We start from the raw sequence: 9,113 nt of genomic DNA, 5'->3' as shown, positions 1-9,113 counted from the left end.
TTACATTAGATCTAGAAACGTTGCTGGTTAAGGTGCAGGCTGAGAACAGAAATCTCTTACGCAGGGGGCACTGAGAGCTTAGAGGCAGCTTGGGGCTAATGTAAAGAGACAGGTTGTCTGGGTTAATACCAGCTGGGAAAGGACTGCGTAAAACCAGAAGGGAAGAGGATGAGGAATGTCTTTCTGAATTTTACTACGCTTTTGGGATCTCATCTCTGTTTTATAATGTATAGCAAAGTGATTGATAGTCTTGTAATAATAGAATATTATAGAGGATTAATTTATTGGACTTGTGGTGTTAAAATGCTTGATGATTTCTAGGTGATTCTTACTTTTTTTTTTTTTAAAATGTCACTATTCCAGTTTCTTCTGCAGTACTGACCATTGGATATTTTGTGTTGCTTTGAACTGATCTTAAAAAGGATGCAAGAGGCACCTCAGGTCTTTTAAAAAAAGGCTGAGTAGAAGGAGATGGTAGTTGCTGCTTGTCACTCTTTGTAAGGGGTTAAACAGAAAGTGAACAACCTCAGGCATCAGCCATGAGGCCATAGAAACAGCACCAGGTGAAGAGGGCTTCATAGCCCAGAGAAAGGGGAAATGCCTGGAAATAGGATGATCTGGATGCTACTCCTTGCTCTGTCAGTATGGCTGGGGCAATCCCGCTTCTTGGATTTCTCCCTCACTTGCTGTCTGCCTGTTGACTTTTTGCTCCTCACTGTGCACGCATGTGGCACCCCGTGAACCAGGTCCTGGGTTTTGTCTTCTCTTTTCAGAAGGGCTGAGACATCTTCTGTCTCATTTGCTACTGAACTGAAAGTAACATAAAATGGCTAACAGTACTATGAGAGTATTGCATTACAAGATCTTTTGGCTACCAATTACTTGTAGTGAAGTAATTATTAAGTAAAACTGGTCTGCCTGAGGTCACAAAGCCAGGAATAGAGCACATCTCTCCTGACTCCTGGTCCAGTGATGCAGCTGTTAATTTACGCAATTTCTACTTGAGTTCATTAAAAATCTTCTCCCACAGGTCTGCCTCCCTCAGCAGCCAAAAATTCTCCTTTTAATAGAAGAAAGGAGCTTCCTTTGGGATAATAATTCCACCTACAGTGAAAGAACTTAGCCAGCTGAGAGTATGTGCTACCTTTTGAAGTACTGTTAGCCCCTTCTGACCTGAGAAATGAGAGGGGAACTGAACTCTTATACCTAAGCTTGGAAAGTGCATCTGATACAGTCAGGGGATGTGTGCTAGACACTTTTCATGTCTGAATGCTGCAGATAATGTGTTTAAAAAGTCCTCTGAGATGAAAATTTGATTTATCATAACAAGGAAGATGCCCACTCCACCTCCTAAGCCAGCTAAACTCTTAAATAGAACTACAGAATGGGAAAATGAGTCAGGTGTGGGGTGTGTGTGTGGCTTTGGTAGTATTTTTATTTTGTTTGTTTGTATCTTGTTTTTTGGTTGGTGGTGTGGTTTTTTTGTTTTTTTTAGGAATAGCATTTGAGGGCAGCAGGGACCATTATGGTCTAATCTGCTGTAAAAGTCAGTGATACAAACTTAATCCTGTGATTTCTTCATTGAGCGTATAATGTGTGGTTGAGCATATTTTTTTAGGTAGATACCCATTCTTGATCTATTGAAATTGGTCCCATATGAGGGCTATCTTACCTTTTTCATATGCCAATTTGTTCCAACTCTTAAATATTAGTTTTCATGCTAATGGCGATGTATCTATCTTCAGAAGAGAGCAAACATACTTCACTACAACCAGGATGCTCAGAACATGACTTAGCATGCCATTTGGTTACAAACTGGATTATACTTGTATCTCGCTTCAGAGAATGCACCAGCTCAGAACTACTTAAATTAGAGTTCACAACATTAATTTACTTCCATGCTTGCAATGCCTCAGAAAATCATTTTGGGGAGAGTTGGGGCTATTGAGAAGTTGTTTCAGCATATGTTGTTATTCACAAAAGATTAATCCTGTATGTTTCTGGATAAAGCCCTATGTATGTTTTGGAAACAGTGGTTTAAAACCTCTTTCTAGTGTAACGTATTAGCTATACAACTATAGAAAAGACTCTGTGGTAGTGTTTTCAATTACGTATAACAAAACTTAAAACAGAAATTGGTGTTAGATATTTTCACATATTCAGCTTGACTCTGGATTATCTTAAACATTTTTGGAAACATGACTTAGGTTTTATATTCTGTAGCCTTCTCCAAAGCTTTAATTTCAACAGTGAAAAATGGCCAGTTACATGTAATAAAATCTTACGTGGATTTTTTTTTTTAATCCTTGGCATCAAGTAGGGTTTTTTTAAAGGTTTTTAAATGTTCTGTTTTCTATGAGTTCTTAGCATAATGCTTTTGAAAGGCTGCTACAGAAACTTAGTGTTACGAGCTAAAACTAAATAAATAACAGGTTTTCTGCTGTCAGATTTAAGTCAATATTGCAGTATGGCATATACACAAACATCACAAGTGCTTTTAGTTGGAAGTGGCCAAGAAGTGGGAGAAAGGAAAGGGGAAAGAAGAGTAAATCCCTTGATTCCTGCAGATGTTTGAGCTATTGGCGACAGTAGTACTTTAACAGACTGTTCTTCCCCTCTGTTCCAGGAGCAATGCCAGCGCTCACAGGAACAGGAAACTTGGCAGTCGCAGATGTCTCTCTTTATTAGTGCATCGTGTCTCTTAAACTTTGTCTCACCTACCTCAGAGAGCGGCAGAATGGGGGAGTTTCTTAGAACCGAGGGATTCTGAGCGCCCTAGAAATTGGATTGAGTTAGAGCAATGTGTATTTGTGTGTTTTGCTGCTGCTCCTCCTTAAGGCATTCCCCATTATATGCCGTAAAAGGTAAATGGTTAGTGATGTAAAAGGCTAACTAGAGGTAACTATCAAAAGCTTAAAGCCTGTCTTTTCCAGGTGCCTTTAACTCAGAGACTGTGAAATGCATGGAAAATGACATACAATTGCCAGTGATACTCATGTGGGTGGTTTGTTTGTTTTTCCCTCTGGTGTGCCCTTGCTAGTGGCAGGTGTGGGATTTTTGGTTTCTGTTTTGTTGAGTTTTTTTTAATTATAACTTCAAATTTTATACCCAATTTTTAAGGGGCTAACAGAGTTCACAGTATGTGATGGGCTCTGCACAGAACCTGTAGAAATTTGGCCCAAATCAGAATCAAGCAATATTCATATTTCACTCTGATAGTTATTTAAACTGCCTAGATGAAGGACACAAACCCATGTTTAATTTCAAGCATAGGATTTAAATTAAGCATATGCTTTGTGCATATGCTGAACTGCAATCATACAAGAATGGTGCCAGAATAATTTCTGTTGAGCACAGGTATGTATAAATGTATATACACTACCAAACTAACAGTTTATTGATGATAGCAATAGAACATGAAGATTGTATGCCACCTTCCTGGAACAATGTTAGTCAAAGGAACCAATAAGGGAAAGGATATGCAGGTAGGACATCTATAATATTGTTGCCCTGACTATAACTTCTGATGATAGACAGATTTCCTTTTTTTGTGCATCCTATCTGTACTTTTACCAACTTATTTTAAGACAGCAATGACAAAATTTAACAGTGATATTACCTAGTGAATCGGAAGTCCTGTTCTGGACTTTTAAACACACATTTTTCTCTGTATATGTATATACATCGTGAGTGAGTATATGCATAAATGTGCTTTTTTATATATATATCAGAACATTATATATATATGTTTTTATTCTATATTAACTCAATACTGCTTCACTATTTTTCCTTTAAAATTTGTCTTATGAAGATCCTAAAAATTTGTCTTATGAAGATGACCTAAAAGGTCATGTAGGTTGCCAAGATACGTATTGCTGCCATGTTTTGCTTCTGTGTGATTTTTATATGCCTATATAGATACCTATCTATATCTAGACAGATGTATCTATATAAAATCAAACAATATCTATATAATTACTCGCAGAGGGAGAGCAAGATTTCTATAGCTATGTATCACGGATCTTGTCAGTGAAAAGGAGGAAGTGAGATGATCCTGCCTCCAACCGTGGCTCTAATAGTCTCATGAAGGGAACTGTCAGTCACTCTGATTCCTCCTGTCTAATTTTGTCAAAGAGTTTGCATCCCATTTAATTTCTGGCAATGACAGAATGAAAACTGTTAGTTTTCTATAAATACATATGAATTAAAAAGAAACAGGCTGACTTACAAGGGTTCTTTTCTGCTTTTCTTCTTATTCTTCCTTGAAATGCTCAGAGACCCCTATCAATCTGTATTCTGAGGTGTTAAATATTGGACATCAGCAAATACAGAACCCTCTAAGCCTCAAAATAGCTCAAAAATAAAATAACCATATGGAAAATGTTTTCTTTTCAATTTATAGATAGGAAAACTGTAGCTGAAGGATTATGAATTTTACTTAAGGTTGTTAAGAGAATCCTGTCTGAGTCTAGAACGAAATGCAGGTCTTGTGTGTCCTGTTCTAACATAGTAACTATGAAACCATGCTTGCTTTAACTCAATGTTCACCTACAGGTACAATATATTGTTGTTCAAGTAAGATTTTTTTTTTTTGTGTGTGTGCATGTGTGTATCGTTTTTGACTCTGTATGGTAATAGGTCGGGAAAGGTACATCAGAAAACTTGTATCTGGAGGGGAGGAAGAAGAGAAGAGAGGCACCTCTGTCTGTTGAAATAATACAGCATCTAGGATGATGTGCATTACTTGGAAAAAGAATCCATTAAAAGCAGCAAGCTTGAAAGCCAAAACAAATGACAGGATATGCTTCACATATCCTGTCATTGAATGGAGCATCTGTTACTAATACTGAACAGTGCTTTTTGAAAACGAATGTGAAGCATTAGTGTGGTGGTGAGAATTAATTTTAATGCTTTTCCATGAGAGAGAGTATGAATGAGAGTCATGCTTTTCTTTATTTGGAAGTAATGTTTTAATTTCTTGCTTTATCTGAAGCCTGAACGCAAATTCAGTTCTAAGTGGAGAAGTGATGCCTGGAATGCTGGCTCTTTCTGATCCTCTAGAGGAAAGCATGTCTGGTGCGGCATAGCAGATTACTTCTTTTAGGGGGACTTAACTACATGCTTGATCAAGGAAAGGCAGGCTGGCTAATGCTCATCTATTGAGTAGTAAGCAATGGAAAATTAGCAAGAAACTGTGGCACATTTTGAGGACTTTGCTGATCTGATTTCCCTGCAGAACTGATTTCTCCATGAAAACAATCTACCTGCTCTCAGGACCCAAGGCATATACACTGAAGTTTAATCAAGTCTGGCAATCGTGATAAATACAGATTGTTCTTAGGAGTCTTTCTCAGGTGGCACCAAAGAACAAATGTACCATAATCTCCTGCTTGCTCTTTTTTCTCTCTGTTTTTTTTAATTTTTATTTTTCGGTTATTACTGCTTTTCCGTAGCAGAGTGGGATTTGAAGGATTTATAGAGTACTTTTCTTCAAAATCTGCAATAACAATCCATTAATTTTTTTTGTTAGGGCTTATTTGACAGTTGACAGCAACCATTGTGAATGTCCCTGTTTATATCTGTAGTGAACATTAAAGGTTGAGTACATTTTATACTGAGGTCTGTGCAGTTTTCCCTCGACTACAAACACAAATTTACCAACATAGATCATACACAGAAAGGTTCAAGCTCAGCTATACATTGCAGAGATGTTAGTTGCTACAGCCTGTACTCAGATGATGTTTTATGCGTATTTATGGCAGCATATAGCAGCAATTCTATAGCACCTTCCTTTCATGGAAGGATCATAGACTGCAATGATTAAGCATATTTTGTAAGTATGTTTGAGTATATGTATTATTTATAAATACAAACTGTACTTCGTATTGAATACACTGCAATACCTCTAGCCTTTATATCTGTTTTGGACATGCAGTGAGGTTGAAAGGATACATCTCAGCAGGAACACCAGAGTTTGGCTTCCATTTCTTATTGTGTCAGGAAGCTTGTGTGCCTCCCTCACTCTCTTCCTTACCTCTGTTTAGACTGTAAACTGGCACTAAGGAGGGAAGGTACCTTTCTGTGTCAATACAGAGGAAAGCGTGACAGGGATTTATCCGGCTTACAGTGTAAGCCCGCTCTGCTAAAAAGACGACTAATAAAAAAGCATCTTCCTGCTTGACTTTATGCCTTGCATGATTGAAAGGCACTTGTAGATCACACATCTTGCTCAAGTCTCCGGCTGTGCTTCTGTGAAGTGAGCAGCAGTTCTAACTTGTTAACTTGCAAGTGGAAAGGTCACTTCTCTGCTTCTGATTAGATGTCAGGTAAATGGGAAAGATGGCTTGTTGATGTGCGACAGGAAAGATCAAGTAGCACATTGTAGCTGCTCGTAGGCAGGCAGTTATATATGCAGAGCTACTCTTTAGATTGCCTGGGTTTAGGCACATTGCTTCTGATTCTTGCAAGATGGCAGGCTTTTAGTTGCATTGAAGTCCCTGGCTATGTGAACCTAAATGAATTTGTGATTTTACTTAAGAAAATGAATTCAAATAATTTTAAGTCATATTAATATGAATAACTATATGGGAAATTCAATGTTATGTTCTTCACGATCTAAAACCTCTTATCTGAATACAGAAAATGCTAGCCTAAAAGGACTAAATTTAAGGGATTTTAAAGAACTTCTGAGCTTCTGTCTTTCCAATACTTCATTCCAACTAGTATCTGGAAATTGTTCTGCTAATTGAAACTCCAGTGGACAAATTATTTTGCAAAAATCTATCATCATTCATATTGATATTTTCATTTCCAGAAAGAGTAAGGATGGAGGAACTGTGGGTTTTGTACATTTAAATTGGTTAGTTTGTATGGCTAGATGCTGTATGGAAACTTGCTTACTTGTGCTGTCAAATTTTCTGTCAATATCTAACCGATTTCAGACTATGTAATGTAGCACTAGTTGGCCAGAGTACAGCAACAAGCAACATTTTCAAATAAACAAAAGCTGAAATGGGATGAGCTGCAGATTCTTCTTTTCCATTAATTATTGGGCTTTAACATTAGCCGTGTTAGAAAGTACTCCCCCCCCAAGTATCTTAGGTTCAGTTATAAAATAATAGGGGAATATCTGCAATGATTTTTGATCTTAAAGCTACAGAATCCTCATCCATGAGACAATCTGTATAATTCCTGACAAAAAATGGAATAGCTTTGGGGTAATCTCAGACAGCATCTGCCTAGCTGCTGCTGGGCTTTCTGCTGTGGCATGTGCCAGCAGGGGCCACCACGCTCCTTTGCAAGCAGAACCGAGTGGGAGGGTAACTCAGTGGTGGGAGAAGCACTTGCCTTCCTCGGGTTTCCTGAGTGGACTTTGGGGGAGGACAGTCCCCAGGGGGCTAGGCTTTCCTCTCCGGGTACGGAGGGTGAAGAGCAGAGTGGCAGGAATGTGTTTGTTAAAGTTCTTCATAGTCACTGGCTGTTTTGTGACACGTGCGGTGCTCAGTTTACGCTGGTGGCTGAGGTCCTGAGTTAGGCTTTTGATGAACCTTGCTCAGAAGTTCAAGAATGGGTTTTTAAGAAATGGTTCTAAGAAAACAAACCCCTTTTTTCTTTCATTTGGTATACACGTGTTCTAAACCTCCCCCCAAAACTGTGGGTAAGTTTTGGGAATCATCCTTGGGGTTTTGATTTGGAATAGAGTTTTACCTTCACATGAAAACGTCCGTGCCCAGAGACACCATTTGCTCCTCTGTAGCAGTACTACTGACTCTGCCTGGGGATGCTCTCCCTTCCAGCAGCTCTGTGTTCTTAAGGTTAGGAGCACCCCACACAATCCTGTGGCATTCTCTCTGATATACCCAGCCACAAATTCAGTGTCAAGTGGCCATGCAGCCAGGGATCCAGTGCATTTGCATGCCTTGTTTCACGTGGCCTTGTAGTCTCTGCAAGTCCTTACACAGCTAGGTTAATGGGATGGTGAGGAAAGTTTGTCTATTAATTGTTCAGGTTGTTTCTTATGTGCGTAATTTGGGGATATTACTTGATAGACTTTGTACGGAGGTACCTATGAATGAGTGCTCTATTAGTTAAAACCTATATCGGCTCAAGTCTAGATATGTGCATTGCACCTATGAATAGATTTTCTTAAGCAAAAGCACTAATATTTTCTGGTGTTCTGTAGAGCAGAGGAACATGCAGTAGAAGAAAATTAGAGACAATTAGCACAATTGTACTACAATTAGACCTTTTTGAAGCGGAGACTGTATAACTAATCTCTTAAAATGAAAGACGTCACTGATGTTTTCCTAATGTCCCATTTTTGTCCCCCCAACTCTTGGGTTTTTTGAGCCTGTTTACAGGGCTTGTTCCTGTAAAGCCTTGTGTTTCTACTGGCTTCACTAGCATACTCTGTATGGAAACTTTGCAGAATTGCACCCTTTGTATCTGTTGAATTATAAATGAAGAAAATTGAAAATAGCATTCCTGCTTTTAAGCATTTCTCACACACTAATTTTTCCCTTTGGCTACTTCTTGTGGTTAATTCTGCCACCAATTAAGAAATTAATGCAGGCAGCTACTATCAGATCACTTACACAAAGAGAGTTGTAAAGGCTGAGTATTTCAGGATACATACAACAATTCAGCTCGTATGCTCTTGTTTTATATTGCAACGACTAGAACAAAGTTGTTATAAAGATATGTAAAGGAAAGGCTTATTTCCTGTCTCGAAGAACTCTCTATGTAAGGGTGGGTGTATTGCTTTCCTAACTTTTCCACATTGTTCCCTCGTCCAGTGTTTATCATCTTGAAATCTTAATAAGTGCTTCTCTGTGAATTCAACTTTTCCTCTTTCTGAATATGTTTGAATAAACTGAGGTTGTCTGTGCATAAGCTTTTGATACATGGGCTTTACAGCCTGCATTGATCAGGCAAAATATTTTTAGCACTGCATCAATTGTGGTTGAATCTTGAAGGAGTAAGGATTTGTTACTAGGTAGGTGAATAAGTATTTTGAATCAGCAGGACAATGTACATTTTGAATTAATCTAAGCCAATTTACTATTCCCTAACATAATTTTCAAGCAAAACCCTAAAAGCTTCTTTTTAAGTAA

This window comes from Gavia stellata, chromosome 9 (assembly GCF_030936135.1).
Source record: "Gavia stellata isolate bGavSte3 chromosome 9, bGavSte3.hap2, whole genome shotgun sequence".
Taxonomy (NCBI): domain Eukaryota; kingdom Metazoa; phylum Chordata; class Aves; order Gaviiformes; family Gaviidae; genus Gavia; species Gavia stellata.
Note: the sequence above shows the minus strand (reverse complement) of the source record.